This window comes from Pleurodeles waltl, chromosome 3_1 (assembly GCF_031143425.1).
Source record: "Pleurodeles waltl isolate 20211129_DDA chromosome 3_1, aPleWal1.hap1.20221129, whole genome shotgun sequence".
NCBI classification, from domain to species: domain Eukaryota; kingdom Metazoa; phylum Chordata; class Amphibia; order Caudata; family Salamandridae; genus Pleurodeles; species Pleurodeles waltl.
The window spans coordinates 1,906,240,523-1,906,252,677 of NC_090440.1; the positions used below are offsets into that span (position 1 = coordinate 1,906,240,523).

General features: G+C 45.9%; 1 protein-coding gene across 1 annotated transcript in view; it reads right to left on the bottom strand.

Annotated features, from left to right (window-relative positions):
- The window catches only part of LOC138285742 (caspase-10-like), a 258,567-nt gene that overhangs the window by 111,553 nt on the left and 134,859 nt on the right, over positions 1–12,155 (bottom strand). The window lies entirely within an intron of this gene.

Genomic DNA, 12,155 nt, shown 5'->3' on the forward strand with positions numbered 1-12,155 from the left:
AAAATCTATCTTTGGTGGATCCCTCCCTCAGTTGCTACGAAATGGTGCTGAGCACTAGAGACAATTGCTTGTAATCATGTTTGCAGTGATGAACTAGAGCAGATCATTTTATCCTTATTTGTAAAATGCAAAATTAAATTGTGTAAGCTGGCTGGTACAGTGTCAAAAGTATGAGATTCTGCTTGTCTGATGTCCAACAGAATAACATAGGGTAGACCTAAACACAGCAATTAGGTTTGCACCTTAAATACCTGTGGCCTTTTAAAGTATTCAATATTCAGAATGATTGCATTGTGATTTATTTGCTTCATAAAAAGACAGGGCCTATGGCTTAGTTTTATCTTCAACTATGACTCGAAAGTGTGCAATAGTGAAATATGGCTGAGGAAGGAGATTTAGCAATTCGGGCAGCACTTTATACACTTTATGCAGTTTTGGGGAAACAACATTTTCTTTTAATGCCTGCATCCTGATATGCATGTTTTAACCTGATTGTGACCATTTTATTTTAGATCTATGAATTATAAGTGTTTTGTGCAATGTGTTTTTTTCATAATGTGTACTCAACTAATTTTGTGGAAGAGGCAGAGTATTATGTCACGCCGATTTCATGTTTTAACTGATAGATATGACAGAAATTGTACCACAGCATTTTTATTGCGTGAATTTAACACATTTTTGTAATGGCTTCTATTAATCACACAAATAAAGTGAATTGAATTAAACTGTCATTGACAGGCTCACCTGTCAATGAAAATTAGATCTCTCAGCCTAGGCCAATACAGAGCCCTTCCCTAACTATGATGTGAAAGCTAACAGAGCGTACAGAGTACTACCATTTGAAAACAAAACAATCAAAACATAAAAACCCTCTGTACTGCTCTTTTGATCCATCTCCGTTGCTCATCTGGTCCCTATAGTCTCCCTCTCTATTATCTATTCCCCATTTTTCTCGTGCAGTTTCTTTATCCAGTCTTTATCTCTAGCCATTCTCTATTCCTCTTTTCTCTCTCTTCCCCTACTCTTATGTTCACCTCTTTGATTTGCATTTCGCTCTTCACATTTTCCTCTTGTTTTACCTTCATTTGCTTTTCACTCTTTTCTCTTACCCTCAACTTCCTTGCACTGCCCATTCACACCTGCCTCTCTTTCCCCTATTTTATCCCAACGTAATCTATTATACATACCTTCTGCCACTCTTCTCACTGTAACCACTCTCTCACCCATGTCTTTCGCCTACCTCCTCTTACATCCTCCTCTTTACTACTTCTATCTCCCTCTGCATCATCTGAGGTCAACATAAGGATCTTGCCATCTTAAGTCAAGGTATACATTTCTCTATGCCTGACACTCTAACATTTGCTACTTGTACTGGTAATATGGCATCCCTTGCTGATGGCAGCCCAAGCATAAAACTAGCATTTTTCACGTCAAAAAATGCCCTTGCCATCTTCTATATCTAACACTATCCTCTCTTCCCTCTTCTCACAGCTAGTCTAGTGAACTCCTTATAACTTATCAGTCTTCCCCAAGTACATGATCTTCACTTTCCTTTCTCACCATTCCACCTCCACTTTTCACTCTTACATACTGCTCTGTCTCCCACTTTTTATCGGCACAACCATTTCTGTCCATCCCTTGATACCTTGCTTTTTCTATCACTCTTGCTTCCCTCTAGCTCACCACACACTCACTACTCTTCCTGGCAGCCATGTGTCTCATATCTCGTAAATTCCTTTATCCCATCTTCCTTTCACACATTTTCTAGTCTCACTTTCTTCTCAAACTCTTATTCTGTTTCATTCACTTCAATTACTATCTCATTTTCGCTCATACACTCATCCCTCACTGAAATGCTCCTTTTACAAGCATACATGCACATATTACCTTCACCTCTTTCAAATCCTCCCTCCCAACACAGCCCCTATTAACTTGCCCTTCTTGCACACTTAGCCTCCTATACATTGTGAGTTCTCTTGCTCATATCCATGTCTTTGTCACCACCTATTGGTCGCAAGCACGTTCACTTTTGTGCTCTCTCCTTTACACAGACTAACACACTCAAAGATGGTTGTGTTTTATATGCTCCCTATCGCTAGGGCAAATTCTGAATGATAATGTTTGGGTGCTTGAGACTTCTTCAGGACATTCAGAAACCTTCCCTGGAAATGCATACCTCCTATTGCTTACCAATGGCTTTGTGGCTTGTAACACACATTTACTGGCTTTCTATTTGCTGACTTCTTTTGTTTTAGGCTGTCCAAGTTCAGTTAGTTCCTCCCAAGGAGCAAAGCCTTTTCACCCTACCTCTCCTTGTATTCTTCGGCAAGTGCTCCTTTCTTTAAACAGGCCTGTAAATCTTGCACTTATCTTGTCACATTTGCTGCATATTCAAAATGCAGAGGTCGAATGTTAGGCTCTGTTTGCCAAGGGAGCGTGGTGTTTACTTTTCTTTCTCTGACTTCAAAGTGAGAGTATTTATGTGACAGTCTTGATGGGTGTGGGAAAGGAAAGGCTTTTATCTAGTACACAATAAAATTTAAATGTAAATGAACTATGCACATACCGTATTTATCGGCGTATAACACGCACTTTTTCTCCCTGAAAATAGGGGGCAAATGATGTGTGCGTGTTATACGCCGATAAAATGTAATGGGTTTTTTTTCTGAAATTTCCTCCTAAAATGAGGTGCGTGTTATACGCCGGTGCGTGTTATACGCCGATAAATACGGTATTTCAGAATATATCAGAATTAGGAAAGCACAAATCAAGCATATTTTATTTTTTGTAATTCTGAAGTGTGGTGGAATCAAATATTTTAATACAATCAAAACAAATCAATACACTAGGTGATGCAATTTCCACACATTTTTGTTTGTGCGCTGTATCGTTTTATTAGTAAATAACAAGTTATTTACCTTGGTTAACGCCTTATCTGGTAGAAATTATATTTAGCTGCAGGTTCCTCACCTTAGAATTATCTCCAGGCGTCAGACTGGAACTGTAAACCTTTTTGTGAAAAGTACCATTGCCTACCGGTAGGTGGTGTCATTCGGCTCCATGTGGCGCTGTCCTCACTTGAAGGGACGCTGCGATATCTATACAGGCGCTACCCAGGGGTGCCAACGTCAGTTTCTTTTCACGACTTTTCACAACAGAAGCACAAAGGTATGAACACTGACCAATGGTATAGAAAACTAGGGCTCTGAAAGAGAACAGCCCTGTCCCTAGAAATCCGTTCACAGAGTAGGGAGGATCTGTGGGCCAGTAAGGAATCTGCAGCTGGATATATTCTCTGCCAGATAAGGCACTAAAAAGGTAAGTAACTTGTTCATTTGATAGAGACTTCTTGCTGGAGATCCCTTACCCTAGAACAGATACCCAAGCAATACTTACCTAGAGGTGGGTCTTCAGACAAATTTCACATGAGGAAGTCCTGCAGGACCAAATGAGCAAAATGCCAATCCTGACTGACCTAACTGTCCAGGCAGTAGTTTTTTCTGAATGTGTGCAGAGAAGCAGACGTTGCTGCCTAGCAGATGTCCAGGACAGAAGCTCCACATGCTAACGCAGTGGTCACAGCCTTGGCTCTGGTGGAATGAGCACAAAAACCCTCAAGGGGTTGCTTCTTTGCCAATGTGTAGCAGATCTTGAGGCAGAGCATGTCACATCTCGAGATGGTCTTTTTCTGCATGGCCTGTTCTTTTCTTCACTCTGACTTAACCCAAAAAGAGTTTGTCGTCCACCTGGAACTCTTTTGGACGATCAAGGTAGAACAACAACACTCTTTTTGGGGGCAGACAGTGAAATCAAACCTCTTCCTTGGAAGGATGTGGCGGAGGATAGACAGTAAGCTGAGAAATGTATTGGCATATGTGAAAGGGAGTGACCACTTTTGGAAGAAAGGAAACTCTTGTATGAAGCACCAGCTTGTCTCGGTAGGATGTTTAAATAAGGAGGCTTGGATGATAAAGTCTGAAGCTCACTGACCCTCCGGACAGATGTTAGAGGAAGGCCATCTTGATGGTAAGGATCCTGGGTGGACAATTGTCCAAAGGCTCAAATGCAGCACATTAAAGAAAAGTGAGGACAAGATTAATGTCCCACTAGGCAAAATGAAAGGGGAAGGTGGAAACAAATGTTGCAAATCTTTTAAGAACCTATTCACAATAGGGGATTTGAAGAGGGATGGCTAGTCAGGCAACCTCAGAAAAGCAGAAATAGTAGAAAGGTAGCTGTTGAGAGTGCCCAGAGCAGAGCCCTGCCGGGCAAGAGAGAGCATTAAAAGAAGTATCTGAAAAAGAGATACAGGAAGGGGATTGATCTGTCTTTCGGTGCACCATGCCGCAAACGTTCGCCAACAGCAGGCGTATACCGTCTTAGTAGAAGGATGCCTGTCTGCCAAGATAACATCACAGACTTCAGGAGGAAAGTCAAAAGCAGTCAACTGCCGCTGTTCAATCTCCATGCCAGAAGGCAAAGTGTGGACGGGTTTGGGTGGCGGACCCTCCTCTGCTGCTGCGACAGAAGATCCTCCTGAATGGGCAGCTTGATTGGAGGACCGATGGCCATGCTCAACAGCTCGGAATACCAGACTCTCAGTGCCCAATCAGGAGCCACAAGAATGACTTGGGCCCAGTCGTTCCTGATCTTCTTGAGAACTCTGGACAGGAGTGGTATAAGCAAAAAGGTGTACAGAAGGCCTGAGCTCCACTTGAGACAAAAAGGTTCTCAGAGCGAGAGCCGCCTTGTAATCTCCAGTGCGCTGAACCATTCTCAGAAGTGGTGAACAGATCTAACCAAGGCTCTCCCCACTGCTTAAAGAGACCTTGCACCACCTCTGGATAAAGACACCATTTGTGATCCTCTAGGCATCTTCGGATGAGTTCATCCACTCTGGTGTTCAGAGCGCCCGCCAGATGTTGAACCACCGGTGAAATGCCTTGATGTTCAAGCCTCGTCCAGAGACGTAGGGCCTCTTGACAAAGTGTACACCACCCCACCCCGCCCTGTTTGTTGCAGTACCACAGGGCGGTGTTGTTGTTCGTGAACACCTGACCTAGCCTTCCCTTAATGGAGGGTGGGAAGGCTTTTAATGCCAATCGTATCACTTGGAACTTCAACAGTTTGTTATAGAGTCCAGATTCTGATGGGGACCTCTGACCTCCTCTTCTCCCAAATGGCCACCCCATCCCAGGAGTGACACATCTGTTGCTACTGTCAGATATGGTTGGGGAAGGAAGAAGGGTCTGCCATTGACCTAATCGTGGTTCGTTAGCCACCACTTCAGGTTGTTTGCAGTACCCTCCGAGATCTGGACAATGTCGCAGAGATCACCCTGATGCTGTGCCGACTGGAACTATAGGTCCCACTGCAGAGCCTACATATACCAGCGGGGATATGACACCAGCAGGCTGCAGGAGACAATGAGCCTCTGAGTGAGTCTCACCAAAATCCAGGACAGAGGCTGAAACATCAGTATCATAACCTGAATGTCCTGGACTTGCCATTTGGGAGGATAAGCCTGAACCTGCACTGTTTCCATGAACAGCTCTGATGAAAGGGAGCATTTGAGAGTGTGAAAGTGTGACAGGGGCACATTGATAGTGAAACTCAGCGGTTACAGGAGGTCCGCCATAGTCTGGAAGTGGGAGACAACATCCTGGGTGGGGTGAGCCTGCCTTCAACAGCCAGTTGTCGAGATAGGGGAAGACTGGATCACCTGATCTCCGCAGATAAGCTGTAACCACCGCCATCACCTTGGTGAACACCTGAGGGCCACTAGTAAGGCCAAAAGGGAGCCCAGTGAACTGAAATTGCTCAGGGCCTATTACGAACCACAGGTAATGTCTGTGGGCAGGCAGGACAGGTATGTGAAAATATGCATTCTGCAAGTCCAACACTACCATCCATTCTCCCGGGTCCAATGCAGAAAGGACCTGAGTGAAAGTGAGCATTTTGAACTTCTCCTTCTCGAAGAAGAGATTGAGCGAGCACAGATAGAGGATAGGACAAAGGCTTCCATCCTTTTTGGGCACCAGAAAGTAGCAGGAATAGCAACCATGACCTAATTCAGGCATCTGCACCCTTTCTATGGCTCCCTTAGCCAAGAGACCCGTGACTTCCTGGCAGACAAGTAAAAAATGTTCCTTCATGATCCTGTTGCTTGATGGTGGCCTGGGTGGAGGGGAAGTCTTGAACAATCTGCAATACCCACCTGTCTGATGTTATGGATTGCCAGCGGGGCAGGTGATGGTGAATCCTGCCACCAACTTGGTGCCCATGATGGTATAAGGGCAGACTAGGAGGGTTTGGAGGCAGCAGTTGCGGGGGAGTGGTGGACTGGCCCGACCTCTGGCTGCCCGACCCCTGGTGGTCTGTAGGCACTGCGTCCTCAGCTACACAGAGGCTGGGAAGCATGCATGCTGTGGTGGCTGGGCGGGTAAGGTCACAGTTGGAAGCCACTTCTGGGGCCACAAAAGAAGCAAACAGCGGATTAGGGGGACGAGGGACCATGGAAAGGCTTAAGGACCAGGCTGTAGACCTGCATGTCTTAAAGTGCTTCAACGCTGAATCAGCCTTGTCTCCGAAGAGACAGAAGCCATCAATGGGCATGTCCATCAGCTATGCCTGGACATCCCCAGAAATGCCAGATGTTCTCAACCAGGCCTTAAGGCCACCATTGATGAAGCCACATTGCCTCCTGAGTCACTGTTGTTCAGTCCACAACTGATGGTGGACTGCGCTGCATCTCTCCAATCAGCAACACCCAGGGAGAGCATGGCTAGGGCCTCCTTCTGGACTGTTGGCAGCACCTGTGCAGTGATATCCCACAATGGGTGGAAGTAATGGCCCAAAAGGCACATGGTGTTCACAGCGCCAGACTGGTGGAAGAGAACATATTCTTTCCCAAGGTTTCCAGCCTCTTGGATTCCTTATCCGGTGGTGTGGATGGGAATGCTCCAGGATTTACATGTAAAGTGGAGGCTTAGACCACCAAGCTCTCTGCAATGGGGTGTTGTGTGAAGAAACTTGGGTCCCCCAGTGAGGGGCAATGATGGCGGGCAATCGTCCTGTTCACAGGAGCCCCTGCGCTGGGCTTGGACCAAGTCCCAAGCAGGATGTCAGTAAGTGCCTCATTAAAAGGGAAAAGCAGTTCTGATGGGGACACTCCTGGCTGAAGCACTTCTGTCAAGACGTTCGTCTTGACTGCCACTGAGGGAAAACTGAGATCCAGGACCTCAGCTACCCTCCTCAACACTATTGCGAGTGGCGCGCCCTGCTCCATAACCACAGTAGGGGAAGAAAGCATACCAGTATCTGGAGAAGTGTCCAGTCCACTGGCTTCATCCAGATCCTCACACCAGTCCAAGGTGTCATAAGGCTGGTATTCCTCAGGGTCCAGCAACACCTTTCATTCCTCCACGAGTCCTAGCCCATAAGAATAGGGCTCAGGCTCTGGGCTGGAAGGCATGGCTCCAGATGGTGCTAAGGCCGGCGGATGGCGATGCTCTGCCAGCTCTGGGTTGGAGTTGAAGATTAGAATGGGCTCAGCGGCGCCAGGAGCACTAGCACTGGCACTGGCGACAGGAAAGGTCAAGGTGGTATGACGGCATTTGTTCGGCGGATCCAAGGATGGATCCAAGGGGACCTGCTGGTGCCGGAACGGAACCAGAAGGGGCCCCTGCCAACCCCTTGGGGCCCAAAGGCATGCCAGAGAGGTCAGGTCCCCCAAATATGAGACGCATGGCCTCACAGAACACTCTGAATTGGGGGGGTCGCTGGGGCTCCTGGATTATCAGGGAGGCGCAGAGATGACCTAGGCACAGGTTCTACCCTGGAGCCAGGCTTCGAATGCGAACACTACCTCGTCGCATCAGCTGACAGACGCAGAGAAGTCTAAGACCTCTTTGACTTCTTCTTATGGTGTGACTTACCCGAGAGACCCAACAACTTGGAGTGCAACGAGGATCTTGGAGTCCACAACCGCTCCTGGGACCTTCCTTTCGACCAGAACCTCGATCATTGTAGTGTTGCATGCCAACCCACAAGAAGATTAACGGATCTCTCCCTCAAGGCCTTCGGGTTCATGGGGCAGCAACCAGAGGAGGACTTGGTATCGTGGTCATGCTTGAGGCACCAAAAGGCAGGCAGCATGCAGGTCTGTCACAAACAACGACAGGTAACAGGCACTGCAGGGCTTGAAGTCGGCCTGCTTAAATTACATTTCTGCCACACCAGGATGAAAAACTTCAAAAGAGGTCAACAAAATGTTGAAAAAAGATTAGTCAAAAACTGACTAGGGGTAGCTCTTCTCCACATCTGCACTGACTCTCGTGGAAAGGAAATGACAGCGCACACATCACTTCCAGCATGGATGCCGACGACACCACATGGAGCTGAATGACGCCACCTACTGGCACGCAGGGGTACTGCTCATGAAAAAGTTTCCAGATCCAGTCTGAGGCATGGAGATAAGTCTAAGGTGAAGAATCAGCAGGCAGAGGTCTCTATCAGATATTGTATGTCTGTGCAAATGTAATGGTTATTTAAACTGAAAATGTGTTGTCTGTAATGGCAGTGCTCTACCACACCATGCATACTCCATCTACTCTGCACCACTCCATTTGAGTCTGCACCACTCCACTGCATTCTACTCCACACCACTCCAATCTGCACTGGCTTAGAGTGGAGTCGCGTAGAGTAGAGTGATGCAGAGTAGAGAGGCGTAGAGTGCAGTGGCACAGAGTGCAATGGCGTACTCTACACCTCTCTACTCAGTACCACCCTAATCTATGCCAATACACTCTATGTCACTCTATTCATTACCACTGCACTATTTGCAACTGCACTTTATGCCCCTGCACCCTATGCCAGTCCACTTTACGCCACTCTAATCCGCTCTGCACCACTGAACTCTATGCTACTGCACTCTGTGCAACTTTATCCAATTATTCTATACCACTCTACGCCACTGCACTCCACCCTGCTCCACTCCACTTCACCCTACTCTGAAACAATCTACTCTACACCACTGCAATCTATGCCCCTCTAATCTGCGCCACTGTACTCTACACCAATATCACCTACACCACTGCCCTCTATTCTATACCACCCTACTCTGAACTACACGCCACTGCATTCTACGCCACTCTACGCCACTGCATGTTACTCTACAGCACTGTATTATATGCCACTGAACTCTACTATGCACCACTCTAATCTGCGTCACTGCATTTTACGACTCTATGCCACCCTACTCTGCACCACTCGACATCACTCTACTCTGCACCACTCCACACCACTTCACTCTACTCTGAAACAATCTACTCTACACCACTGCAATCTATGCCACCTTAATCTGTGCCACTGTACTCTGCACCAATGTCACATACACCATTGCCCTCTACTCTGTACCACTCTACTCTGCAGTACTGCACTTCACGCCACTGCACACTACACCACTGCATGCCACTCTACAGCACTGTATTATATGCCACTGAACTCTACTATGTACCACTCTAATCTGCGTCACTGCATTTTACGACTCTATGCCACTCTACTCTGCATCATTCTATTCTGCACCACCCCACACCACTTCACTCTACTCTGAAACAATCTACTCTACATCATTGAAATCTTTGCCACTCTAATCTGCGCCACTGTACTCTACACCAATGTCACCTACACCACTGCCCTCTACTCTATACCACTCTACTCTACTGCACTTTACGCCACTGCATGCCAGTCTACAGCACTGTATTATATGCCACTGAACTCTATGTACCACTTCAATCTTCGTCACTGCATTTTACGACTTTATGCCACTCTGCTCTGCACCACTCTACATCACTCTACTCGGCACCACTCCACATGACTTCACTCTACTCGGAAACAATCTACTCTACACCACTGCAATCTATGCCACTCTAATCTGCACCACTGTACTCTACACCAGTTTCCCTTACACCAATGCCCTCTACTCGATACCACTCTACTCTGCACTGCTGCACTTTACGCCACTGCACTCTATGCCACTCTACACCACTGCATGCCACTCTACACCACTGAATTATATGCCACTGAACTCTACTATGTACCACTCTAATCTACGTCACTGCATTTTATGACTCTATGCCAGTATACTCTGCACCACTCCACGTCACTCTACTCTGCACCACTCCACACCACCCTTCTCTGTACACTCAACTCTGCACTACTGCAGTCTACTACGCAACACTCTAATCTACACCACTGCATTCTAGGACGCTGCATTGTATGTCGCTGAATTCTATGCTGCTGCACTTTACGCCACAGCACTCTACACCAGTTGATGCTACACTATGCCCCTCTACAAGACTCTTCTCTATGCCACTCCAATACACAACACTCTAGCCCCCTCCACTTTAAGACACTCTGCCCAAGTCTGTCATTCCACTCTATGACACTCCACGCCACACTCCTCTACGCCACTAACGCCACCCTCCTCTACGCCACTAACTATGGTGAACAGCAGCCACGCTGGTGTTCAACAGGGCTAAAACACATAGGCAAAGCCATAGTACTTGCAAAGGTGAGACCTGTTGACTTCACCAAAGCGTGCTGAAAATTGTGCTGCTAATAAACAAAGCTGTGTTCCACAATTTGGGCACAACTGACAGGGGCCCTGTGGTTTATGTTTAAAAAGACGATCATATGCAGGATTGTAAACTTCAAACAATTCAGTGAAGATTTCAAGTTAAAACATGGATACTGAAATGTAAAAATGGAGCAAAATTTAAGTTTGGGGCCATTTACAAGCTGCTGGAGTTTGAATTGATACTTTGGTTTGTCATAAATTGAGAAGTAGCTGTAACTAGTAGGTCACTTATTTGGAGTAGCATAGCCACCGCCTAAGTAATTATGCTACTTGTAAGTGTAGTGTCCATTGCTTTATTATCTTACAGCATGTTATTTGGATAGGATCCTGAAGCCGTTCTTTTTTACCTCAACGCGTATGTCAGCCATGCCTTGTGCCTAGGCTTTCCTACAACACAGCACACATTTATGTTTATTCATGCTACTAAAATCCTCACCTCTACACTTGTCCTTTTCAGTCTAGACTATTGATCTTCGTGTTGGTAAATCTCCTTGCTTCCTCTAGGACAGTGGTTTCCAACCTGTAGTCCGGGGACCCCTAGAGGTCCACGAAACCTCCTCAGGAGGTCTGCAACTGCTTAGAAAGTTAAATAATATTAAAAGATTAATAAAGTGTATATAAATAAAGTGGCTAAATGTACAATTGAAAATTTTAAAACAGCCTGTAAATGTCAAGGAATTTGAAATCAGAAGCTAAAAATTTAATTAGTATCCTCTGATTGATTCGTGGGAGCAGTGCGGGTGCATCAAACAGACTAGAGTATCAACGATGCGCCCCTTTAATTGAATTTAGAAAAGCTCCGACCTTCCCATTATTTTTTTGTATTATATTTGTTTGCAAATGAACTAAAATGTGTTATTTGTATCCGTGTTTCATGAATGCTTGTTTCTGTATTTTTTGTGTATTGTTTTGCAATTCAAACCAACAACAATGTTTAGGCCGGAGTTTCCAGGAATGAGACAGTGGGGGGGGTTGGGTCCATGGATTCCCATAATGATTCTTTGGGGGTCCCCGGGTTGCAGTAATGATAAAGTGGGGGTCCACAGAAGTCAAAAGGTTTGGAACCATTGCTCTAGAACACCTCCGCAGCCAATATTTAAAGTTCACACTGAAAGGGATATTTTTTAACTGTTGGAACGGACAAAAAGCTGACCGTTGTCAAGAAGCTGCTTTAACAGCTATGTTGTTACAAACCTACCTCGAATCTTTGAGAGCTATTGCAGTTTCCAAATTATGCTTTGGTCTGTAATTTGAATAGAAAGAGGGCTCCATATTTATTTGCTGGACTTGTGGTCTCGCCTGTTTCAAATGATAACGCCATGGGCTGAAGATGTGTTTATTATGTGGGACATAATTGATGAAAGGGGGAGAGACAGATCCTTCAAGAGGGATGGAGGGCCGGGTCCTTCCTAAGGCCCATTATTATTTATTCATAATTACTTTTTTTTAAATCATGAAAAAATGAATCCCTTTAAACGTTACTACCGCCGCCACAGCATAAAAGCCTGGGGTAGTG